The sequence below is a fragment of the Podarcis vaucheri genome (genome assembly GCF_965113315.1).
Source record: "Podarcis vaucheri genome assembly, chromosome: 3".
NCBI classification, from domain to species: Eukaryota; Metazoa; Chordata; class Lepidosauria; order Squamata; family Lacertidae; genus Podarcis; species Podarcis vaucheri.
In genome coordinates, this window is record NC_138761.1 from 29345213 (window position 1) to 29372758 (window position 27546).

Consider the following 27546-nt stretch of genomic DNA (forward strand, 5'->3'; position numbering starts at 1 on the left):
ACTTTGATGTGCTTTTGAACTTCTAGGTGGGCAGGAGCTGGGACCGCGCAACGGGACCTCACCCTGTTGCGGGGATTCGAACCACCAACCTTCTGACCAGCAAGTCCTAGGCTCTATGGTTTAACCCACAGCACCACCCACGTCCCTACTACTATGTTTAGTTCAGAGCTAAACAATATAATAATTGCTATTGGAAAGTGTAGATGATTCAAGGGACATCACCACTCTTCAAAATCAACAGACATGCGACTGAAACAACTGCCTATTGCTTCTCTTGTACTCTGGAAAGCCCCATGCACACTAGTAGCGATACACACACTCGCACATCACAAGGGTTACTCATATGCAGAGCACCTTGCTGCACTCATAGCCAATGCACATCTGAACATACATCCCCATAAATATTATGAAGCTCACCCAGATCCCTCTGAACTACTAACTGGATGTATCTTTTGATGTGCATGAACAACCCCTTCCACATGCAGGTGCCAACAACTGCCAAGCATAACTTCAACTTTGATGAATTACTTGTTCATGTTTTAATAAACCTTGAAAAATATTTCTGTATGAAAGTTGTTAGCTTTTACCAGTGAACAGCTTGTTTCAAAGAAGAGGTTGGAGAGCCTGGGGTTTTAAAGCTTTTGTTGTTGTTGTTGTTGTTGTTCTTGCTGCTGCTACTGTTCTTGCTGCCAGTTTGTGAAAACCTATTTCCATTTTGCATAAACAGGTACTCATGAGTTTAAAGGGATGACTGCTGAATCGTCTCTCCAAATAGATGCTGAGAGAAGCTAGAGTGCTTTAGTCTGCCTTGATATCCACTCTAATCAAATCAAATGGGACTGGAATAATTGCATCCTAGAAACAATGAGTGTATAAGGACAAACAAAAGGCTTATGAAAAGCCAGAATAATTTGGTGCAGAAGCTAGGCCCTGAAAAATTCATTTGGAAAATCAGAACATGAGCATTCAAAATCCCATTCCACTGTCAATAAAGCTACATACATTTCTGACCAATATAAACAGCCACAGTTATCTAGAAATCTAAGCCTGAATGGTTATCATTAGTGCTTCAGGCACCCTTGGCTGCATTACTATTTTAACTAAGAAAATGTGAAATGAATAGAAAATTGATTTTTATGGAGACAAATTCTCCTTCCTTAAATAAAAATAAATAAAAACAGATGCTGGGGTTTATTATTTTTATTTCCAGAAGCAGTCAATATTGTCCAAATTTGAGATATATGGAATCATTGCCCTTCCGCTGAAGAAAAATCTGAAGGGTATTATCATAATGGCTAGGCAGTGCGATTTGGTTCAAGAAAGTTCTCGCATATGGGAATTTTCCTACTCACAGAACATCACTCTCATTTGGTGTTAGCTTTTATCTATTGACACAACAATGCACAATGAACATGTGAATATATATTTTTATTTCATTTTAATACAAAGTCTGTATATGGGAGGGGAGAATATGGGGGGGGGTATGAGAGTGTGTGGCTTGCAATGATTTTCTTTTTTCCATCACACATTTTTTTTACAGCCTGTTACTGTCCTTTTGGTGTTTGACTGTTATCATTATAAAAGATACAGCCTTTTCTGCTTTGTTATTTGTAGCATTATCTCATGTTTTACAACATCTTTGCACACACAGGCAACATGAAATATAACTAGTGAAAAGTTCTTAGCGGTATTAATGCATAAAAAAGAATGTGGTTCCATCTCTACTGTCTTTACCCAGCCAAAAGCTGATGAACAGCCAATTTTCCTTTATCACATTAGCACAGCCATGAGGGAAACGCATTTGTTCTAGTCAGCTACACTAAAGATACTATTACCAATCTAACATATACATGTTTTATATCAGCAGTATTCTCAGAGTATGAGAGAGCCAACAATATATTAACACTAGCATGACAGTTTATTTAAGAAAAGAAAATTGTCTCTGTAGAGGGACAGAAGTTAGAAATGTATGGCTAAAGCTCAGTGTCACTGGCCTAATAAAGGTAATAATTCTTCTGCTTGCTTTATAGCAGGTAACAGTCCGGTGACAGTTCTGTCATATCATTCAAATAAAAATGTTGTCTTTTACAAGTTTAAGTGCACCTTTATTTTTAAGTCAGAAATGAAATGCATCTTATACCTTCTTTTCGTGGTAGGAACATTTGTTCTTCTGGCTGAGGATTCGCTTGCTTGCCTCTATTAAAAATGTGCTTATTACAATAATTCAGGATAATATTCTGCTATAGCTCCTATATTTATCATTTGGTTCTTAGTACATGACCGGGAGGCACCCTTCTCTCCAACGTGGTCTAAGTTAAACATATGAAAATATTTATGGGGCTAAAGGAGAAGGAGAAGCGTCAGAATTGGCCCAAAACATCAGACAATTGTGTATTTCAAAATTTGCGATTATTAATAGTGGATTTTCTTTCCTCACCTTTTGCTGTTAGATCAGTCAATTTACCCTTTCTATGTCAAAGTAACTAACAATTTAGAAATTAAGCCATGCCACATTACATACAAATACATCTCTCCACCAGTGATACTGGGGAACCATTCTCAAGTCTTCCTTCCCAGAATCATTGACATAGATGAGGTAACTATGGCTGATGAGAGTTCAACAACAGCTGGAGTTCCACCGATTTCCTTCCCTGGTCTAAGAGGATAGAAGTGATCAGCTAATATTATGGGAGAACCAAGGGGAATGCCTTTTGTGAACATTATCCCTGAAGGATCTAGACTCCTTCAGCAATTTTATAATGGTATTTGAAAGTATACACATTCAGGAAGCTTTCATTTCATTCCAAATTGGCTTTGTCTGTCCTCAATGACACTGGAACATAACTATTTCTTATTGGCTATGTAACATTGTGAATTTATTGTACTCACTATGGTTGCATTCAGACAGCATTTCAGTCTGTTTTCCTGGCATTTCCTTACCTGATAATTTTCATATTTTATGTTACCTTTCATGCCATGTGAAAGCCACTTTTGGAAATCTTGGGGAAGTTTAGCACTAATTCCTGTGTCAATCACTTCCAGAAAAAAAAATCTGTTTGCAACCCCATTAACCCCCCCCCAAAAAAAAAAATCATGGGAGTTTTGCACTGTGATTTTTTCTGTAGGTCACACAACATGACAAATTTTGGGATAGTATTCCAGCATACAGTTCTTTCCTCCTATTTCCATGGGTAAATCATGGGGGGGGGGGAATCTTGTATGTGCATAAATGGAGGCAACATCCCCAAATATATCTGCTGTAGAGTCACAACACAGCCACTGGTATGAATGGCATTTAGTAAGATGTGGTGGTATATTGATTAACAAGCCAAAGTTCCATGACACAACATATATGCGGTTTGAAATGAATGTTAGAAACTGGAACAGAAGCACTAGCCTTATAACCAGGAAAATGAATGCCATAATTCCCATGTCTGAATGCACCCTTTTGAGATTCCAGTGCAAATACAGGTACAGTTGATTCAGAAATCATTGCCTTTCCTCTCCTTTGGTTTCCTTTTCTAGCACTGACATTACATAGCCAACACTGATTAGCACAATGCTTAGCATAATCCTGCTTCACTACATGTAGGCATTAATTGGCTGGCATTGCCCATGTGACTAATCATGGAAGAAGAAGATGCAATAACAGGAAAGGGGGAGGATACCCCCAAAACAGCAGCAGCAGATACTCCAAACAATGGCAGCAAACAGGATATTGAATAGTTGGATATTTTCACAATTGAAGTGTGTTGAGAATTATTTCTTCCCCCTCCCATCTGAAAGCACTACTTTTGACCCAAATGAAATAGGAGAACATTTGCTGAAACCAAGATTAATACCTCCTTGTTCTAATATCCACTAAGGGATGCTTACCATAGTACAGCTTCCACAAAGAGGCCCCTTCAAGTCATTCTACGTGGTAGATGATATCATGTGATGTATGTGTGCATATCTCACAGAATATGGAGGAATTTTCTTCATACTTGCACAAACACGCACAAGGGAAAGATTTGTGTGGGTGTGTAGATATGTCTCCATCTACACAATGAGCATCTCTACACAAAGGAGTTGGCCGTTTAGATTGTTCTTTTGTGGTATCTTGAAACAATCCAGCTTCACTTTGTATACCCAGCAAGTTAATAGACAGATAGGCTGAATTTTTTTGCTGCAATTCTTGTACTTGTTAGGGGACCAAATTAACACTGGACTCTTACATAATATCCAGTTTAAATTGGTTAGTTATATAGCAGTGGCAGAGCAGACATGGAGGCTGACCTTCAATTCACCAACCTTAGATTGTGGAGCACTGGGCTATTTTTTTTTCTTACAATCAAGTAAACTGAAGTTCTATCAACTCCATTCATTGAGTTATCTTAACAGGCACTCTCTACATATGAGCTGTTATGCAACTCAACTTAGACTGTTATTAGGTAAATATATGCATATATCTTCTTCCATCCTCTCCACTACCCCACCTTTCCTCAATCCCAATACTGGTGCATATCAAGTTCCTTCTGAATAAACTCACTCTACAGGAATAGACACTACATTAATTCCAAGGTGAGAAAACAGATTAAGGTTATGACCAAAATGACAGGTCTATAGCTTCCTTGAATGGCTTAATAGAGACAACAAATCAACAGTAGTTACTGATGACAACAGATACAAGAAAATACAACAGATAGTAGAGGTGATAAAAGAAGAAATTAGTGATACCTTTCTATTAAGAAATCAAGAAACTCAAGGATAAAATGAATTATCCCTTTGGGTTCTCTAAATATTCTTGTTTTGACTGCACATTTATTAGTTAGAACCAATTAATGTGTTTTAGATTCAGCATTTTTAAAAACCCAATTCATATAAAAATATGTTATCCTGTTGATGCCAAGCTACTAGGTTACACATGAAAATCAAAGCTAATTAAAAAACATAAGAAGAGCACTGCTAGATTGGACCAAAGGCCTATCTAATCTAGAATCCTGTTCACACAGTGGTCAACCAAATGGTTATGGGAAACCCGGAAGTATGACCTAAATCATTTCAGAAAGCATACAAGTCAAGACTTTGTACATCTATCAAGAGATCAGGAGTTCTATAACTGGGCCAGCATATTCCTTTCCCAATATGTTGTTCTTTGATGTATGGAAGGCTCCATCAAGAGGGTGACCACTGCAGTTGTGGTGGAGCACAAGTTGGGAGATTTTAGAAATGAGGACCAAGCCATTTGTAGTGAAGGAAGAGAAGGTGGGATAAGTTTATCTGTCTTTCTGTACCTGTCCACAAGATACCACCAAATTTGCTGTCAGAAACTCTCCACAAATATAGCAATCAGTAGGACTTCCACCATCACTCTAACTTGAAAACAAAATCATGGTGGTAGAATTTTACTTGTCACTGCATGCTCCTCTCCAGTTATGCCCCTATCCGAAATAACCATGGCACAAGTAACTTCTGCAGCTTCTGTTCTATGAATGATGGACCCCATCTTTAATCTAAAAACAATGGATAGCCTCTCTTCTAGAGTTATTTAAGGGTAAATACTATGGGTGCAACCCTGCCATCAGTTACGCAGGAATAGTTCTCTCTGATGCCCAAGGGACTTATGCATGAATAATTTCTTCTAACTATTGTACAACTGCAACCCAAATACACATTAGTTATTTTTTAAATGTGTGTGAAGTGTATGACCGTGAAAGCTGCTGAATCAAGAATAAAGTCATGGAGAAAGCAAAGTGAGGGGCATATTAGCTACCTTGAGAACAGGAGGCTTACCAAAAGGAAAGGGGTCAAAGTATGGTGCATACGCTACCCTATGATCTGTGCTTCCTGGACGCCTTGCTTTAGAAGTGCATTAAATGGTTAATTATATGGAACGATGGGAACTCAATGGTTATGGGTCAGTGGACTGTGTAGGGGTTAATAAGGCACTGGTCACAGGTAAAAATGAGTTTGCTGTTCTCGTAATCTCTCATTCCAGTATCATAAATAGTAATGGTTTTCTCCTGGTGAGAGTAGCAGCGTGTTTTGTTGTTGTTATTTCATAACAGGACTCATGTGAGCGCTTATAGAGGGGAATCTACCGTATACTTTCTTGCTTGCTTTTGAAGAGGATTCTTTATTCTGCTTTCTACTACAATGCAATTTATTAAAGTGGAGTTCTTCCTGGTATTTAACTAGAATAGCTGTTTAGTTTAATGCCTTTTAATACTGGCTGTTAGATGTTTTTAAGAAACAAATCGGTCAGTATAAACAAACTGGGCTCCATGATGGACTGGATGAGGGCGAATGACTGAAGCGCAATGGATGAAAGGAGTTGATTATAGGGCTGATCCTGCAGTTGGTGAGCTTCATGGCTGAGTGGGGATTACAAACTCCGGTCTCCCAGGTCCTAGTTCAACACTTTAACCACTACACCACAATAGACTTAGCACAGATATGTGGGACTTGTGCCACCACAATGGTGCTAAAGTATAACTCGCATCATCCCTGACCATTGGCCATGCTGGCTGGGGGAGATAGGAGATGGAGTCCAACAACAACTGGAGGGCTACAGGTTCCCCACCCCAGATTTAGTATAGGCATGCTCAGCATTTCCCATATTTCTTGTTTCAGCAACTCTCTCCCTATGCCGTTTTTTTTTTTTAAAAAAAAAGCTTTAAAATATGGGAGGAGGTAAAGATTAGAGTTCATTAATCTAGTGTCTGACAAGCCTTTTAGAAGTCAAATGAGTCTGATACACACATCTTTCTCCTATTGCATTCCCTCTACCCCCCCAATTTGGTGTTGCCTTTGAACGCCATGGCAGTGCTTGCTAGAATGGCAGCTTCTACCCTGGTACCATGCCCGGCCTCTTATAGTCTGTGTGGCACACCCGTCTGTATTAAGCTTTGTACAGTATTTGTGCAATCTACTGTATATCATTATCCTCTTGTGAGGCACACCATGAGGGTGGGGTGGAGAGAATATTTTTAATCATTTGCTGTTTGCATTTTAATATTTGATTCGGAATGAAAATTGAGAGAACACAGAGGGTTCTTGTCAGATCTAAAGATTGGCAAGAGATAATGAATTTATATAGCAAACACATGAGAACAAGAAACACGTCACTTTAACATGAAAGGGTTTCTCTGCATATGTCACGAGGAATTTGTCTAGGGCCTTGTTCTTGAGAAGACCAAAAAAAAATGCAAATGCCATGTTAACACAGCAGAAATCAAAGGATGACGTCCTGGAGGACAAGCCAGCTCAGATAATTTATCTGCATAATGTCTGACAGACCAATGGTAACATCTAAGCTGGGTAGCAAAACTTCCTGATGATGCTGCCAACTATGGTGCTGTTTCAGCTGAAAAACTGTCTTCTGTAAACCCTGATCTTTATGCATCCACAAAAGAACTAAACATGGAATCAATAAAATTACTATAGGTGCTATTGAACTAAGTTTTACTCAGAGTAAACCCACTGAAATAAATTTTAAAAGGTTTGTAACGCCAAACATCTCTTCTAGGGGGGGCATGTGTGTGCTCTCTGCACATCTTGGCAACAGAGCAGAAGGCTGGGCTTAGTGGAGGAAGTCTTCAGCTGTACCTTGACTGGTAGTGCGCAAGGTCGCTTGCCTGAGCAAGAGGGCAGGCGCTGACTGAGAGGGGGGTTGTGCTGCTGGCCGGGGTGCCATCATTTGTGTGACGACCATGTCTGCACCCTATTGTGTGGGTCAAGATAGCTCAAAATTCTCCTCCAATCTGAGCAAGATCAAAAATATGTTTCCCTGCCATTTCAGATAAGATGAATCCACTGCTCTGCTGTTCTGTTACTCTTTCCCATTGTTAAAAATGGAGTCACTCTGAAACTACTCTTAACATTTATGGATGTATAGTTCTTATTTTTCTGAACTGATACATATAGTCTTCTCCACTCTGCATACATATGGACTGACCTGGACCCTGCTATAATCATCTGAGGCCCTTCCTTGTGTACGTCCTGTGAGAGACATCCAGAAGGTGGCAAAATGAGAGTGGGCCTTTTCTGCAGTGGCTTCCCACTTGTGGAAAGCTTTCCCCAGGGAGGCATGCCTGGCACTTTCCTTACATATCTTTAAGCACCAGGCAAAAAACATCTCTCTTCTCCCAGGCCTTTGGCAATTAAACAATCTATGGCCATCTAAACTATGTGTGAGGGGGTATTGTTTTTGTTTGTTACAATGGTACGTATTTTTGTGTTTTTACATTGTAAACTGCCCTATGATCCTTGGATGAATTGCGGTATAGAGATTAAATAAGTAAATTGAGGCAATAAGTGGTTAATTGCTGCTATCCATGAATATTCTCTAAGTGTAAAAAAAAGTATGAAATGAGATTCAATCCTAGAAATCTCATCCTGTATGGTTTGGATAATTCTATGATTGTTTACATGTTCTGAGAATTGGATTGTAGTTTATACCATGGTCCTTGTTTGTCTGTCATGACTTAGTGGCTCCGGCTTGTATTTTCTCTTTCTGTTTAAATTAATACTATTTTTAATTGGGTTCCTGTGACTTGGTCTCTTTGTTATCTGTTACAGGGGACCCTCTCCTCTGTGGTTCCCCCCTCCCCAATATGCATTCTGACCAGACTTCCAGAATCTTCCCAGCCAGGCTGCTTCCTACTACATTCCCTGGGGTTGGACTGTGATGGTGATCTTCTGCAAAGAAAGAATGTGCTCTATTTCTGAACAGTAGCCTCTCCCACAACCTTTCCTAACTTTTGTTCCTTTTATACACTTTTGTGTTTGTGGTTCCAATTTTATTACTTTGTATTGGGGGTTGAGGTGGGAAGATTCCTTTTTTCCCCTCTGTCAGATTACCTTCTTGAATTTAAACTGCCTAATTGGAAAACCAAGCTTATTTTTTAATATTGAAATTGGATCGGGATGGCACCATACTTACAGATAACTGCTGGACTGACTATAACTTCCTTTCTGAATATATTAAAACGTGGGCATTCCCATGCAGTATTAGGTAGGTAAAAATAAGGCATGAAATAAACATTAGGCATCAACTCTTAAGCTCTCTGTCAAGAGTACACCAAGGCTTCTAACCACAGAGTTCAACTGAAGGTAACTATCTGTCAAATGTAATCTGTGAAAGTGAATATGCTTAAGCTGGTGCTATGAATCAACCAAAATTGCTTTGGTCTTATTGACATTCAATTGCAAGAAGTTGCAGCTCATCCAGCCCAACAGACAGCCTGACAACACCAAGAGTGCTTCGGTGACAGAAAGCTTTAAATATAGATGCAACTATCATCACAATGCACATGGAACTAAACTTTATGATCCTTCATAGCATCGTCGGAAATTGGTCGGTCAGTCATCAAGTGGGCAAAGAGGCCATAAGACCTTGCCGTCATGCTCGGCCTTCTGCAAATTCCTTCAGTTAACAAATCATCACAACTCGTTATGAAGGAATACAAATATGATTGACAGCTAAAGGCCACTTGAAGTTGCCACACTCTCACCTGATTTTTTTAATTTTTATTATTTGGCCTTACTATAGACCAGGGACTGCACGATTTGTTACCCACCAAGATGAAGGCTCACTGGTCATGCATTACAATCTGCTGGGTTCTTAACAACCTTGCTGTTTTTGCAGTCCTGCAGAAAGTAGGGTGCAAAAGCAGATTTATTGAGTTTCTAGTGGGCATTTGGCTTTGGAGAGGGTCATAGGTTATACAAATTGGGCTTGTGCTATCTGGGGTCCAACTCACTTTGTCTTGCTCTGCCAAGTGTCAAAATCTGCCATAACACAACTCCAAGGCTCACCACCCAAACCATATTTTGCCTACCTAACCAGAAATATGTTTAAGGAAGTTGCCAATAGAGAAGTACAGAGGCTAAAAAGTTAGCCTGTTTTATTCATTACTACACTTTCCCTTTCAGAGCTCAAGATATTTACAAACAGGGCCACTTCCACCTGCATGAACCTGTCTATATTCTGTAATCATCATGAGAGTCGCTTTTCCATGGCCACTTGCCGTCAGAGGTGATGCAAGTAGTGACCAAGGACAGAGCAGCTTTCTCAGTTACGGCCCCAAGCTATCTCCAAGGATAGGGTTAGGTTTCGGGAGAAAAGTCGTTCTGAGTACTGTACTGGTGTCACAGTTCCCCAAACCTCCTGATGACTGTTCTCCATAGTTTCATATAGTGGTTAAATAGCATTGGGGACAGAACCGTGCCTTGCTTCACCCCACAGCTAAGCTGCCAAGATGGAGACATGCTACTCTTTGGTACTGGTAATGCAGATAGGAATGGAACACTATAAACTGTGACTTCAATTCACAATCTATGGAGACATTCCAGGAGGATACCGTAGTCAATGGTATCAATAGCTGCTGAGAGAGCCTACAGCAGCAGTAGCATTGTACTCCTCATCTCCCTTGAACAGAGTAATCTGTTGGAGTGACTATGGCCAATAGTATGATAAACTCAGGCCTGAAGCCAAACTGGAATAGATATTGATTCAATTGTTTCCTCCAATAGTGCCTGCAGCTGAGCCGCCACCTTCCTCTCAAGCACCTTACTCAAAAAGTGGGTGTTGGAGACTGGGCAGTAGTTGCCAAAACTTCAGGGTCCAGGGAGGGCTTTTACAACAGGAGAGGTACTGTCATCTCCTTCATGACATTTGGAACAACCGCCTCATGTGGAGGTGAATAAGCCAACCCCATGATCCATCCAGGCAGCCACCTACTGGAATTGCACTGTCATTCTGAGCTTTAGCTCTCCTAGTATTCTCCCTATAAGCTTTAGCTAAGGGTGGAAAAAATATTTCAACTCAATGATTACATTTTTTTCATGAGCAACTGCCAGTGTTAGGCAGGGCCAGGCAAAAGTACTTGACACAGACGGCAGAGAGTCCTGGGGGCTAGACAGAGGGGCCACATGCACACCCTGGGTTTGAGGTTCTCCTGCCTTGCTTTAGCTACTACTCATTTGTACATATGCCACTTTTAATTCCAAAGTCCCTTATGCAGCCCCTCCAGTTTCTTTAGACACTTCCCATTTTTCTTACACAATAGTGCAATTGTGCCTTCAATATCCCACCTTTTCGAAACAAAACATCCACCCATCTTAAACTCCTTCTTCCTTGAGTATTTCTACCCATGGGATTGCACCTACTATTCCCGTTGAATTCTCCTTGGGTTGCATGCTTGTGAGGGTATCTGGAAACTTGTAAGTGTAGCGGGAGTTGTGACAGTGAAGCAACGGATTGTGGGAGTGTTAAGAATCCTCTCCTTCCACTATTTCTCTTCTCCAAAACAGGTTTTCCAAAAAAAAGGACTCAGTGGGTTTTATTGTAGAAATGTGCACATAACATGTAGTTGTATACATGTGGCCATTTGCCACATTCAAAGGGTCTGATTTAGCACTTTGCCTTTTGAACAAAAATACACATTGGGGAGGAAGAGTTCAGTTCTCCCGACAAACTCCTTCAGCAAGAACTACTTGACAATTAGAGAAGTCTGCCAATTTAAGAAGCATATTATCATCTGCTTTGCATGTGTAAAAAGGTCTGGATTCAATCCCTGGCCTCTTCACATAGAGCAGAGAACATTCTCTGCTTGCAGCCCTGGAGAGTCACTGCCAGCCAGTGTGGCAATACTAAACAGCTAAACAGACCAATGATTTGACTCAAAGTAATGCGGCTTATCTAAAGAGATATCAATTCACATCTCAGTCTAATTAGTGGAGAGAATGTTAAAACAGAAAACGGTTTGCATGTGAAATCCCATTTAGGGACTCTTAACTCTTAACATGGGTGGCACTGTGGTCTAAACAACAGATCCTAGGGCTTGCCGATCAAAAGGTTGGTAGTTCGAATCCCTGCAACGGGGTGAACTCCCGTTATTAGGTCCCAGCTCCTGCCCACCTAGCAGTTCAAAAGCATGTCAAGTGCAAGTAGATAAATAGGTACTGCTCCAGCGGGAAGGTAAACGGCATTTCTGTGTGCTGCTCTGGTTTGTCAGAAGCAGCTTAGTCATGCTGGCCACATGACCCAGAAGCTGTCTGCGGACAAATGCCATCTCCCTTGGCCAGTAAAGCGAGATGAGCGCCGCAACCCCAGAGTCGTCTGCGACTAGACCTACTCTACCAACTCTAAACCAAAATATCCCTTTTCTTTCCTTTTACTACCCAAAACAAAGACATGTTGGGGCTAGCTTCCATTTTTCACATGCTCTGTAGTGAAACAAATGCTGTTTCAACAGTGCTAGCTGCTCTACATTCATCCCATTTAAAACACCCTCAGAGTATCTAACGGAGCCCAGCCATTTTATCAGACTATCCACCTCATCTTTTTTGCATCTTCCTTTATCACCTTAGCATGCAAAGATTTCAACGACATCTGTAAGGCCGAGGCACAGCCACTAGGTTATCTGGGAATACCTGAGTCCTGAAGCTATTCTGAGGGGCAAAAAAAGACCTGGGGAAAAAAGGTAGGGAGAGAAAGGGGAAAATAGAGACATGTCTCCTAACCCTTCCCTCTAAGGATTTGCCCACTCCTCTGCAAAGCAATGGCAGAGACAGAAGACAGAAAAAGAAACCTCATCAGGGGATCAGAGTGACAGAACTGTCATAAAACAGAGGATCCAGGGAGGATAAAGAAGGATTGGTAAAGAAGAGTGAGGGGGAAAGGGAAGAGAATAGGGTCGAGAAGAGCAAGTTATCTCTTTGCCTTTCTTTCTTTTGCCTCAGGCCCATATCGGCTTTTCCTTTTTTTGACTTAACTGGGATGAATTTTAATTGCAGTTTCTCGATGCATTTCATAGGCTGTATATTTTCCACTTGTGTGGAGTGGATTTCCCATTCATCACAGGAATGCAAGCAAAAATCCCCAGAGCATTTTAGCTTTTCCTTTCAAAGTTAGCTCTGCTTTTTTAAAAAAAATAAAAATCAATAACTTTGGGACCATTTTGGCTGTCTATTACATACTTGCACATGTATTTCAAATTTAATGCTGGTATGATTGCTTGATCCTACCTGTTCACCATCTCCATACACAGATTCAGGTTGATATATACATTTTGCCCAACAATATTCAGATCACACTTTCACACAGAGCTTGGCATTTTGTTTCAGAAACTGTAGGAAGGGTTACAATCACATGCTAGCTTTTGGAAATTTGCACTGTTTTTTAAAAAAGAAAACTCTCAATATGTCAACTATTCACTAGCAAATCCCTTCCCTCTTCAAATCCTCTCTTTATCCCGCCAGTGATCAAAGTCCTCAACTCCCCCCCCCCTTTTACTTTCCTTTTTTGGCTAAATAGCAACATTCAAAATATCCCAGCTACTTTGTATTGCCCTCAACATCCACAGAAACTCTCTCTGTTGAATCCGTCAAAATGTTTATAGGAGTGTTTCAGCGTGTGGTGCATGTGTGTTTTTTAACTTCTGCTGCAAATTCAGTATCATCCTTCACCAATATTACTACCTTTCTTCCAGCTTTATATTAGTTCTTTCCCCTCACTAAAACTCTTTCTCTATCTTGGCATTTTAAATCCCCTTTCATTTTCTTGGTTGTCTCTCTTATTCCAATAATATCTTTCTTATCCTTGAAAACATGTCACTCCAATTCAGCAGTCTTATTACATATGCTCCTAGCATTTGTCTAAAAGATATTTTAGCTTTTCTCTTTGCCCTCCTTTACTTTTCTTTCTCACTATCTCCTACAATGTTAATCCCTTCTCAACGGGAAATGGTTTTCCTGCAATCCAAGACTTTCCTTTTGTGCGCAGTGACACTAGTTCAATCTGAATCCCTCAAAGAACCATGTAAATTAAAAGAAAGGAAGGAACCAATGATGGGACTCTGGTGAGCACCTGAAGCAATTAACTTGATGTTGAAGAACTAGCTTTGTATTAATACAAATTTAACCTCACACAGTGTGATCAGAAAGGAACCAGAATGTGGTCTGCCTGTGAAGGTGCCTCAGCTATTCCAGATAATCTAAGAGGTTCCTTCTGATCACCTTGCAAAAGCCTTTAATGTCCACCTGTACCATGCAGGAGGATATTTCAAATGCAACAAATCAAGTACACCATTAATTGCCTGGGCAAGGACAAACTTAGGATTCCAAAACTCCAGTCCAAAGGTTTCACTGCTGCTGATGCCTACTAAAGGATGCAGTTTAACATTTAGCTCCAACCATAAGCTAGCTGCTGTACAAACATATGAAAGGCAGTTGCTGCCTTACGAAGGTGCCTGACAAAATAAAGATAAAAAGAGGGAAAGCCAGGCTTTATATAACATGTATTTTGGAGGAAATTATTGGGGAGGGGAGGCATATTTTAGCAGCAATTTTAATCAAATACATAGGGTACTGTAGTCACTCCTGTTGCACAGCCATGCCCACGTATTCACTATGAAAGCATGTCCCTGAGGAATGATTTGTTCCAAAACACATTGGGTCTGGAATAAACCTTAATTCAAGTGCCTGGAGTTGTGTTTTTCTTCTTTTGCTGGCTAGTAGCACTTCCCTGGTTGTGTGGTGGGTTTTCTTCCCAGTGACAGTGTGTACAAGCCAACTACAGTAATTTAGTAAAAGCCCATGCAGAGAGGAACAAAGACACCAGAACTCAAGCATCTAATGAAACTGAATGTTGGAAGATTCAGGAGAGGCAAAAAGAAAATACTTCTTCACACAGCACATAGTTAAGCTATGGAATTTGCTCCAACAAGTGTTTGTGATGGCCACCAACCCGGATGACTTCAAAAGAGGAATAGACAAATTTGTGGAGGGTGGCTATGTTCTACCTCCACTACCCTGATGGCTATGTTCTACCTCCACTGTCAGAGACAGCATACTTCTGATTCCCAGTTGATGGAAACCACAGGACGGGACACTGTTCTTGTGCTCAGGTCCTGCTTGCAGACTTCCCATAGGCATCTGGTTGGCCAGTGTGAGAAGAGGATACTGGACTAAATGGAAACTTTCCTGATCCATCAAGGATGTTGTGATGTTCTTAAGAGATAGATCAAACCAACCCAACAACTTAATATTAAAGGATCTGCAATACTTAGACTTAACTTAGGACTCAGCTACATGGGCAAATGAAAAGTCCTTTGTGCATGGTTTGTGCATTCTAAGACCAGATGGCGCTGTAGAGTTCCGTTTTTGCTAACCCGATTTCTCATACAAAGTTTAACTGAAACGCTTCTTTGATGTGTCTAGATCCAGCCTAGGACTCGAAGTTCCACTGGATGACTCAGCAAAGCACCTCTCTCTCTGATTCTGATTTCCATATGTGACGTTAACATATATGAGAGAGTCTGGAGGGGAAATAGTTAAATAGGTTGCGCAGACAGGACCCAGGGGGGTGGAGTTAGTGGGTCTATAAAACTAGTTCTGGGAGGAGTTCTGAGAGGAGTTCGTTGGGAGTTGTTGGTGGGCAGCTGGTTGGTTTTAGCGGGTTGGCTGGTTGGGAAAGGCAGTTGGAGAAGCAGTTGGGAATAGAGAGACAGTTAGGGCAGTGGGTTCTTGAGTGTGGGGAGGTAAAAGAGATAGAGAGAGGAAAATAATACTAAGAAAGTAAAGAGCAACAACGTTTGGAATGCGGTAAAAGTTTTGTTTGTGTCTGAAATAAAATACACTCTTCTTTATTAATTGAAAAGCTGACTGAGACTGAAGTGATTTTACCAGGGAGGACCTGGTTGGTGGCAGCGGATTAGTGGTGTACGGGTCAATAGTCCATGAGACGACCGGGGGCTCCGTACGAACGCCACACTGTAATTGGCCCAGAACCCAAAACCTGACAAAGTTCTACTCTTTGAACAGCTGCACCCAGTCCTTTTTTTCTGGGGGTACGCAGGGGTACACATACCCCTAAACATTTTGTGAATCTAAGTTTGGCCTCATTGAGGGGCAGTATTTCAATATGAATAGGAAAATGAGAGTACCCTTAAACATTTTTTTTCAGAAAAAAAAGCACTGGCTGCACGTTTAGAAGACAGCCCTGTTTAGGGACGTTTTTAATGACTGGTGTTTTAATGTATTTTTAATCTCTTGTTGGAAGCTGCCCAGAGTGGCTGGAGAAACCCAGCCAGATGGGTAGAGTATAAGTAATTTATTAATTAATTAATTATTATTATTAAAGATTGTCAAAGGAGACCTGGGTGAGTCACATGCACAAGTTTGAACCAAAAAGGCTTGAAGCGACAATGCAAGCTGGACCCAAAATAGCACTAGGTCCTGAACGCTTCTGGCCTTAAAACCCTAAAAGAGACATATTGGGGTGCCCACCAAACATATCTTATTTAACCTACACTCACACTTCAAGTTCTACCCTTTTTTCAACTGGACTAAAACACAACCAGTCCCAAAGCACAAAGGGCTCTCTGCAACATCGAACTGTATAATAAAACAATTCAGTGGAAAACAACAGTTCCATTCATGGTGACCATTCAACCGGTATCAGAGACCAGAGAAAGCTTGAGCAAACAGATATGTTTTTAAGATCTCGCAGAAGATGAGAACAGAAATCGCGCGGCAGCAGCGGGAAGCCCCATTAGCTAAAGTGGTGTTTCAGGTTAAGAACAGTTTCAGGTTAAGAACAGACCTCCAGAATGAATTACCGTAAGTTCTTAACCTAAGGTACCACTGTATTAGTAGAGGTTTTTCCACAGATTGAGGGCTACTTTGGAAAAAGCCCTCCTGCAACTTGCCATGAAATGAACGTCTGCAGGCCATAGCATAACTAACCTGGTCTTAAATTGCTTAGTTAACAGTTCATACGGGAGCTTTTAGATGTGCATGGTAAAGTGGTCCACTTGGCAACTCAGCAACATCGCAAACGTCTACACTTGAGGTTTCCATTATATCAGCCACTGTGACTAGGCTATCCTGGTCCAAGAACAGTGATAGCTGACACTGAGACCATTTGGGCCTCCACTTAATACCATGTTGCAACAGACTTTCATAGTTAGTCATAAGGCGAGCCTGTTGGGTCAGGCCAGTGGCCTATCTAGTCCAGCATCCTGTTCTCACAGCGGCCAACCAGATGCCTGTGGAAAGCCTGCAACCAGGACATGGGCACAACTGCACTCTGTCCTCCTGTGATTCCCAGCAACTGGTATTCAGAGACATGCTACCTTTGATAGTGGAGGTAGAAAATACCCACCCTCCCCTTGGCTGGCCTGCATAGAATCATAGAATTGTACAGTTGGAAGGGACCCTAAGGGCCATCTAGTCCAACCCCCTAAAATTCAGGAATCTCTGCTAAAGGATCAGTGACAGATGGCCATCTAACCTCTGCTTAGAAACCTGCAATGAAGGAAACTCCACTGTCAAACAGCTCTTACTGTCAGAAAGTTCTTCCTGAAGTTTAGTCAGAATCTCCCTTCTTGTAACTTCAAGTTGTTGGTACTCTCCGGAGCAGGAGAAAACATGCTTGTTCCATGTAACAGTGTGGCAAATCACTATCTTTCTCCTCATCTGCAACAAGCTTCCCTCCATCCACTCACAATGCAGAGAGGGAAAAGAAGCAGAACTTTAAATGAGCAAGAGCAAATTTATGTTCAGCAACACAAATATAAAAGCAAATTCAAAACCAACAATGTAATTTTGGGAAGTCTCAAGCACCATAAAGACTACTTCTAAAATATTAAGCAGCAGAGAGACCTAATGCAATGGCAAATATGGAACACCTGTACAATTTATAGTTATGCTGAATCTTGGGCAGGTGCAGCTCTTGTTATTCCTGTGAGAGAATCAGCACCTGCTAAAATTCCCCTTGTTAAACAAGTATTAACAGGACCAGAGCCTTAGGAATAAGCTGTAACAATCAAGGGCGCCTCATCATCACGTGTAAAAACCAATCACGAACAATTGCTTCCTTGCCACATCATTACTGTGTTTTTCCCCTAATTACAAACGAAACAGGATTCCAAATCCAAGGATCTTGATTATAACATCAAAAGAGACAAGTTAAAGGATTTATCAAGCTGTCTTTTAACACCAAAACAGCTACATCAAAAAGGTTTACCAAAATTAATTTAAACAAAAGCTACTGGAGTTCATCTGATGCAATCTTATGATAATGCAGGCATTCTCCCCACCTCCTCCGCCTCTTTAAAATTACAGTTCTACCACTGATTTAGGGTTCTCCCCCACACTCTGAACTGTATGTAATCATGTAAATTAACAGTAAGATATAGATGTCAAATGAGGTATTGTTCTTGAAGCAAATCTTTGTTCTTTTATCACCCAAAGAATAAGAAAGTACTTGCAGAGATAAGAGAGATTAGCAATAAGAAGTACACATTGATTAATCCATAGGGCACATTGGAATAGAACTACTTCCAGGCAGATGCTTACGGGCATCCACATTATGATTCCACCCCCTCCCAACAATGTTTCAGATGTACAGAATCAGTGAACCCAATCCATACAGACCACAAAGCACCCATGCTGGCTTCATGTCAGTCCATTGGTAGTGCGTGCATGACAGTCCAGGACAACAGCAGGAACTCCCATCATAGCAGTGGAAAGAGCATATGCAGCAAAAACATTAACTCTCTGCACAAATGCTTTATTTTGGTACCACTTCCATTATTGGTATGACCTGCAGAGTTGTCACCCATCATTTAAAAGACATAAGACTAAATCTTCTGGGACATTCTCCTCCAAAAACACATTAAAATGAATGGAAGCTACTCAGGAGCACAGTGGATCATTCTCATAAAATTTTCCATCATAAATTATGTTCCTTCAATATGAGGGTGGTCATGCATCCTACTTTTGCAGTGGACAGCCCTCTCTTTGAAGGGTTCTCAGAGGACAGTCCTCTATTTGAAAGCAACCTCTATTTCCGATGTGGGGAAACTTTGGCTCTCCAGATGTTGCAGAACTACAACTCCCATCACTGCTGGTCACTGACTATACTTGCTGGGGTTGGTGAGAGTTGTAGTTCTGCAATATATGGAGGGCCAAAAGTTCTCCACAACTGTTCTCTTTGGAGAACTGCCTAGCCCAAGTCTGGTTTAAAGATAACAAAATATAAGAAGAGAGAACAAGGGCCTTGAGGCTACCCATGAGCAGTTAGTACCTGGACAGCAGGCTGTGCCAATACATAAGTCTTGTTCACCAGCAGAGTGAGATGCATTGTATTTCCATTTAAATTATGGAAATAATGTCTAAATTCAGGTCTACAGTATAAATTAACACATGCAAATGTTATGCAAATAGGTTCCTTTTGTTGTTGTTATTCCCAACTTATTTCTTCTTGAGGCATAAGTGGGCCTCTCTGATCAATAGTCTGGGTGGGTACATTTTACTACCCATCTGCGGTTGATGTGTGTCTGTTTCACTAGCACTTGGGACACTATGCATGGTGCAAACCCCTGACTGCTGACCTGTGACAGGGCCTTTCGGGTGGCAGTTTCGCATTTTTAATTTCCCGGGGGAAAGCATCCCACATTTGTGGAGTCACCACTGAAAATGCCTGTTCCCTTGTTGCCACGATTTACGCCTCCCTTGTACAAGGGCTTCTGATGACAAAAGTAAGGTCAAGGTAAGTTCATGTTGGAAGGGGAGGTCCTTGAGATATTGGGACAAAACACAATTCTGCTACGTATTCAAAACAAATTATAAATATATTTACATTTCCCCCCATTTCTAGAAATATAACTCAGTCATGTGGAGGTTACTCAAATGATCCAAACTCAAGGGAAATTATGAAAAGTAAGTGAAAAGAAAGTCACATTCTGGGTAAGCCAAAGTGACCCCTAATAATGATATTAGAAGGTAGGGGAAAAGTGTCCAGAACCCTATGCTACAGTGGGTTGCTGAAGCCTGGGGCCACATGAAGGTGGTGGGTGGGAGGAAAATGGATGGACTACACATGTGCATTCAACTGCCCAATGGTGTCTGCATTACCCAGGAGATCACAGCCTCAGAAATGAGAAAAGAAGAGCTGTTCCATTGTCTAAAGAGGTCACTTCCTGGTCTGCATGGAGAAGCTATTTTCAGTGGAGCCCACCCACAGAAGCACACAGCTGTATTGAGGCAGCACCAGGTGTTGAAATTTTGCTCCTCGAACTAGGTTGTGCCTGGAGCAACCACCCCCTTGTACCCCCCATGCCACACTACTGGCTACAGTTTAATAAGCATAACAGCCTGCCCAGCCCCTTTATGGAGCCATTCATACATTTATGCAGGAGCAGTCCATCAACGAGGTGAGGTGAAGCTATTTGGCATGGGTGGCTGAGCCAACCTGCTCCCCCTCACCATTGCGCCACTGCCAGCTATGCTGGGACTTTGCCTGCACCACTGCAGCAGTGCCACTGCTCTCACCCCAGACCCTTGCTAATGTCACTGCATTGTGGCTGCAGTGCAGGCACGGCCACAGGCAAGGGCGCAGTTGCGGTTGTGGGGCCAGCAGGGCATTTTGCTTACAGCAGCAAAATGTCCTGGGCTGGCCCTGCATACATGAACATGCTTAGGACCTTTTACAAAATATAAGTAAAACAATCAACTGGGCATCAAAATGACATGAAATTAAATAGCAGCTGGTGTGGACAGATACAGCAATAGGACTTACTCCCATGTAAATAGCATGCAGCATTTCAGCCTTACAAGTAACCAGAGAATGCAACTTGAAAAATAAAAGATGATAAAATACTTGAGGCCCAAATAACGTGAAATTACAGATAGGTGCCTTGATCACAACCTGCAAACCTTGAGGGATGCTCCTCTTGATTTACTTTTACTTTGTACACTTAAGATGAGGAAGTAAATGTTTTGCTCAGGCTATTTAAGGTTGTCAGTTTCTTGGCATTAACTATAAAATATAGACTACCTAAAAACATTCGAGGAAAATAATAAAAAAAAGATTTTACAAATTGGAAAGGACAAGTTTTCTCTTGATAGTCAAACAGTTATGATGTAAAGCGGTCTCATTAAATCATAAGTACTTTAACCTTTCCTTGAAAGAACTGGAAGATTTAAAGATTTATAAAGAAATTTTGCCTAAACTAGGAAATGACTCACATTTGACATGCATTGAAATGATAATGCTGATTTCAACAGGCACTCTAAGAGCATTTGGCTCCCAGGAGAGTAATTCAGTTCTGGTTACCTCTTTGCATTTCGAATTTAAACTTTCTTTCTAGGGCTTTTAATGTTCTGCTGTCTGCCAAAACACGGCAGAGTTACACAGATATGATCAGGCAAAATAAAGGCTAGTAAAAACATAATTTAATAATTACAGACACTGAATTTGCAACAAACACTCCTAGCTGGCAGACTCTTACGGACACTCACACCATATCCAGTGTGGACATCAAAGCACAACATTCCTAAAGAACTTAAAACTTCATCCTTTTGTTTATCCTTTTAGACAGAGAATGTGAGGGAGCAATCCCAAGAAAGCTAGATTACATCTCAATCCTACAGAACAGTCAGAACAGAGATTACGTATCACCTGCAATAACTTATCTGTGGCAGGTGGTTTGTACCTGATCCAGGTGTAGCCTATCTGCTACCCTTTTCAAATCAACTGTTACCATCGGGGAGTTTCTATCAGCTGCCCTAGAGCCTCTGGCCCATAGCCTGGCCTTAAAGGCCAATAAAATAACACACAGTGGAACTGCTGGGTTTGCATGGTATACAAAGCCATTAAAAAGTGGAGGCTGAGCAAAGCTGAACTGAGTTTCTGGTCAACAAAGGGGACAGCAAGTGTTGGATTGCACCCTGGCGATTCTTTTAAGAGATGGCAGCCTGGAAACCTTGCTCCTTCCACTTTATTGAGTGAGTAATAGCCATCTCTCAATCTTCTCTCCAAAAGGATCCAATAGTAAAGGTCTTACTACTAGCATATAAAGCCCTAAGCAACCTGGGGCCAGTGAACTTAAAAGATCACCTCATTCCTTATACCTGTGCCTGATTTTTATAATCTGACCCTGAGGCAGATCTTGCAGCGCGTGGCACTGTCAGGCTGTCCTCAGCAAGAAACTGTGCATTTAGTGTGTTGGCACTAGGATTAATGAACTCTCTAACTAATGAAATCAAGCTAGCACCGTCTGGTAATGAATTTTAGGCACCAACCTGAGAGTTGGCTATTCAAGCAACCCTTCTTATGAAAACAAATTACTGTTCCTGTAACTTTCTAGTCATACGACCCATGCTTTCCCCCCCTCCCTTGATTTCATTGTTACATTGTTTTGGTTTTAACTGATATTTTGTACTCCTCATAGTTTTTTGCTTAAATCAGTTTCACGATATACGAATAAATAACATAAATAAAACAGTTCTGTGGCTGGGAAGCCAGTTTGGGCCCTGACACTAGTACTGGGAAGGTGAGGAAAGGCCAGCTGTTGACATCTTAGTTACTGTAGTGGAAGGTTGGAACATGGAATTTTGGACTAGCATCATAATTTTTTCCTCATAGAAATGGATTTCCCACTGTCAAAAAGTTTATTCTGTTATGAGTTAACATATGAAGCTGCCTTATACAAAGTCAGACCACTGCTCTATCAGGCTCAGTATTCTATGCTCTGACGGTAGCTGTCTAGAGGCTTCTAAAAGTGGAAATTTTAGAGGTGGACAAACCTCACAAAAATGGCGCAGAGAAAACATATTTGTGTGTCTTAGGCCAATATACACAAAACCTGGGCTAGGGGGACGACTAGGAAATCTTTGAAGAACAAAACAACAGGTGTTGCCAGGGGCCTTGCACATGCAAACACAGCACCTTATTCATAAAACGTTTGGTCTCTTGCTGAACTGTGGCCTCTCCTCACCCAAACTTTTCTGAGACCCATATCCTCAAGTTGTGGAAGTTATATCTACAAACCTCATGGGAACAGCCCTCATAATAGTGGTAAGTTCAAGCCACTGACTCGCAAAGCCTAAGTCACATGTTGTCAGGCTTCAGGGAATCAGCTTCTCCCCCCGGACAGTAGATAAGCAGAACAAAGGAAAATGAGTTTTCTTACCAGTTAGGAACTTTAATTATCACAGCGAGAGAACAAATAATCCATTTCCTAGGAATGGCAGTGCTCCCAATTAAGAGTTCCACCCACTTCCTCCCTAGTCACCTGCATCACTACTGCGTCTTGTAACCTGAGCTTGTAATCTATGTGCTTTCTGTTCTGCCACCCTATCAGTTCTTCTTGTCCCTGAGCTGGGTGGATGAATGTTTTCCAAAGACAGTCAATCTGTTAGCTCTCTCTCTTCCCAGTGCTTCTTCTCCTAGCTGTTCCCCATCCAGTATTTCCCAGCTTCTGCCTTCTGAACTATGTCCCTCTGCAAACCACTGTTCCAAATCTACACTGTCCTCCTGCTCCTGGAAAGATTCAGGATCCTAATCAGGAGCAGGGGGGAGGCTCCCACCATTCCTCCTCAGTGCAGCCCTCCTCAGCACATTCCCTGACATTTGTGTGCATTAAGTCTGAGCAGCTATTCCATCAGACTATAGGAAAGTGAAAGAGATGGGACTGTGGGGCCTACCAGTAGCTCTTCTTCTTGTACTTTACTCCAGCTGGTCATTACAAGAATTCTATAGCTAAGAAAGCATAATTGAATTTTGCCTTCTCCCTCCTTCCCTCCCTTTTGTGTTGTGTCTTTTAGATTTAAATCGTGAAGGCAGGGACTTTCGTATAGCTGACATTTGTACTCTACTCCAGCAACATTTTTTTATTAGCTGAAAATTGGGATAAAAATGCTTTAAATAAATAATCAGGCAAGTTTGGCTGGACAATTTGGAAACTCCAAGCATTTCATGATAGGTCTCTCTGCAATCTCTGTTTAAGACCAGGATTGGTACAGAAGACATGGATGCATCCTAATCATTTAAGAAAATGTGACCTAATTTTCACAGCAAAATCCCAGCATTTAGCAACTTTTCAGTCCACAAGGTGTGGTTGACAGTAATAGCATAAATGTAACATCTTCTGGGTGTAAAGTTCATTAGCTTGGCCTTAAGGTCACTGCTTTTAATCCAACAACCAAACATTTTTTTCACACCAATTTGCTGGTACATCAAGAAGAATAAATAGAGAGAACCAAAGGAGGGAGGAATAATAAAAGGTAGGAATTGGTTTTTCAAGAAATTATCAAAATCAATTCTGACTTAAAGAAAACTGCTGCACACAATTGCTGAAAAGGTTAACAAAGGTTTCGCTCCTTTCTCCTGGGCCGTGTTCAGAAAGTGGTGGTGGGGGATGAGTGTTCAGACCCTTGGGCCCTCACTTGTGGGGTGCCTCAGGGTTCCGTCCTCTCCCCCATGCTTTTTAACATCTATATGAAGCCGCTGGGAGAGATCATCAGGGGGTTTGGACTGGGTGTCCATCAATATGCAGATGATACCCAGCTCTACCTTTCTTTCAAATCAGAACCAGTGAAGGCGGTGAAGGTCCTGTGTGAGTGCCTGGAGGCGGTTGGAGGATGGATGGCGGCTAATGGATTGAGGTTGAATCCTGACAAGACAGAAGTACTGTTTTTGGGGGACAGGGGGCGGGCTGGTGTGGAGGACTCCCTGGTCCTGAATGGGGTAACTGTGCCCCTGAAGGACCAGGTGCGTAGCCTGGGAGTCATTTTGGACTCACAGCTGTCCATGGAGGCACAGGTCAATTCTGTATCCAGGGCAGCTGTCTACCAACTCCACCTGGTACGCAGGCTGAGACCCTACCTGCCCGCTGACTGTCTGGCCAGAGTGGTGCATGCTCTAGTTATTTCCCGCTTGGACTACTGCAATGCGCTCTACGTGGGGCTACCTTTGAAGGTGACTTGGAAACTACAACTAATCCAGAATGCGGCAGCTAGACTGGTGACTGGGGGCGGCCGCCGAGACCACATAACACCGGTCTTGAAAGACCTACATTGGCTCCCAGTACGTTTCCGAGCACAATTCAAAGTGTTGGTGTTGACCTTTAAAGCCCTAAACGGCTTCGGCCCAGTATACCTGAAGGAGCGTCTCCACCCCCATCGTTCTGCCCGGACACTGAGGTCCAGCGCCGAGGGCCTTCTGGCGGTTCCCTCATTGCGAGAAGCGAAGCTACAGGGAACCAGGCAGAGGGCCTTTTCGGTGGTGGCGCCCGCCCTGTGGAATGCCCTCCCATCGGATGTCAAGGTGATGGAAAACTACCTGACATTCAGAAAACATCTTAAGGCGGCCCTATTCAGGGAAGCTTTTAATGTATGATATTTTAATGTTTTTTTGGTTTCTGTGGAAGCCGCCCAGAGTGGCTGGGGAAACCCAGCCAGATGGGCGGGGTACAAATAATAAATTATTATTATTATATTATTATTATTATTATATTGTTTCAGAATAGCTGTCAGTCACAACATGTCTGCCAGTACCTCCTATAGTGCTCATGAAAGGTCTCAGTAATATCACCTCAAAAACCCATAATGCATGAGGAACTGTTTGCTCTTCCTACTCAGTTCCTGTTTACACTGGATTGGCCTCTTCTACATGTCCCCATGGCAGCCATTTTGTGTAATGTCACACTCCCACAGCAGACATTTTGTGAGTAGTGCCCATAGCACTTCCTCAAGATTTCAATTGTACCCACCGGCCCCAAAAGGTCGCCAACCCCTCGTTTAGAACATATAGTCTCTTATACAAAGTACTTAATAAGTAGTTGAAGTACCATTTGCATCATCAAATAAATGAATAAACAAGCAAACAACATGTAAACTTTAGACATTGGGGATGGATGGATGAATAGCATCCTGGGTTTAAGAAGTATCATATACAGGGATTGCATAGTAATCGCACCATTAGTTCAATCCAGTACAGAAAGAACTGTTCACATACAAGTTATACTTCACATAAATTAGCAATCACATAAGTAGAAAAGTGCTGGTGTATTTGTGTGTGTAAAATGCAACGTTCTAAACTATACAGATTGCCAATACCCTGATAGTACCGATATCCTCTTTGATAGGCATCCCATTATTAGTGAAGAAGAGCTTGATGGATCAGGCCAATGACCCAGCTAGTCCAGCATCATATTCTCACAGTGGCCAACCAGCCACTTACATTCCTTTTTTTAGATTAACTTAACCACCTCGAACAAGCTGGCATCGCCAGCAAATGTGACCACCTCACTGCTTGCCCCTAAATCTGTATCATTCATGAACAAGTTTAAAAGCTCAGGACCCAAATTCGATTCTTAGGGGGACTCCACTTACATTCCTCTGTTTTCAGGGGAGGTGCTGACATACCAACTTCCTGGAACTGCAGAGTTCTGTATTAAATTCACTCCACCTCAACCCGTTTCCCTCGCCTCAATAAATAGAAATTGCTGCTTCGATTTTAGTTTTCCAGTTCTTTCCAGCCACACCCTTCAAATTGGTGCTGGACTCACAATTTGTCTATCGATTGATTCATCAATTGCCAATAGCTCAAATCACACCTCAAATAGATGAACATTTATTGAATTTTCTCTCTCTCTCTTTGCTGTATCAGCCAGCATGCTGTAAGTTTTTGTGGTAAACCATATCCGTGTGCATGGGCCCCTCTCTGCAGGAAATAAGAGGGTGGATGCACCTCTGGTAACTTGGCAAGCAATGCTTTGCTTACAGACCCGGTAGAAAGCAAAAAACGTTAGCTGAACAATTCCATTTACCTTCACTGCAAGACCAGAGCCCGGCTAGCTCAGTTGGTAGAGCATGAGACTCTTGATCTCAGGGTTGTGGGTTCGAGCACCACGTTGGGTGCCAGATGAAGTGAAGGACATGAGGCAGGAGTTGATAATGCAGGTGAGCTGTGCACAGGTGAGCTGCAAGCAAGCTGCCGGCCAGCTCTGTGGAGGCTCCTTTTATTGACACAATATGCAAACCCAGGTGGATACATTTTCCAGTCCCGAGATAGTGGGGTGGTACAAAGTTATTTTGACATCCGGTTTCCACCACGTCATTTCCCCCTTGCACAATGTATGATGAAGGAGACAAAGGTCTCAGAGATAAAGGTTACAGACAGGACACCGCAGACTACTGAGACCGCAAAAGGTTAGACAGAGGGCACGATGTTCAAACAGCTGTGGCTTTGTCTGTGAGGGGGTGTGTGCTCCGCACCCAAAGGTCACGCGTGCAGGCAGGCTGAGGCTGCCTGCTGGTGGTGAGTGTGCTCCGCAACCAGCGATCATCCCTACACCCACTTACTTACTTTTTTAGATTAGCCTAACCACCTTGAACAAGTTGGCATCACCAGCAAATGTGACCATCTCACTGCTTGCCCCTAAATCTGCATCATTCATGAACAAGTTAAAAAGCTCAGGACCCAAATCTGAATCTTAGGGGACTCCACTTACATTCCTCTGTTTTGAGAACTCTTCATTCATTCCTACTCTGCTTCTTGTTTTTTCACTAGGTACAGAGCCATAAATGGACCTGTTTTATCCTTTGATGGTTAAGCATATTCAGGAGTTTTGGGTGAATTGCTTTATCAAATGATTTTTGAAACTCTAACCTCCTATCCATATACTAATCAACACTTTATTTTTTAAAAACTCTAAAAGGTTAGCCTGACAGGATTTACCCTTTTACAATAATATATACCAGTATATA

General features: G+C 41.8%; 1 protein-coding gene across 7 annotated transcripts in view; it reads right to left on the minus strand.

The window, feature by feature from the left end:
- Positions 1–27546, minus strand: part of USH2A (usherin) — a 432976-nt gene that overhangs the window by 400370 nt on the left and 5060 nt on the right. The window lies entirely within an intron of this gene.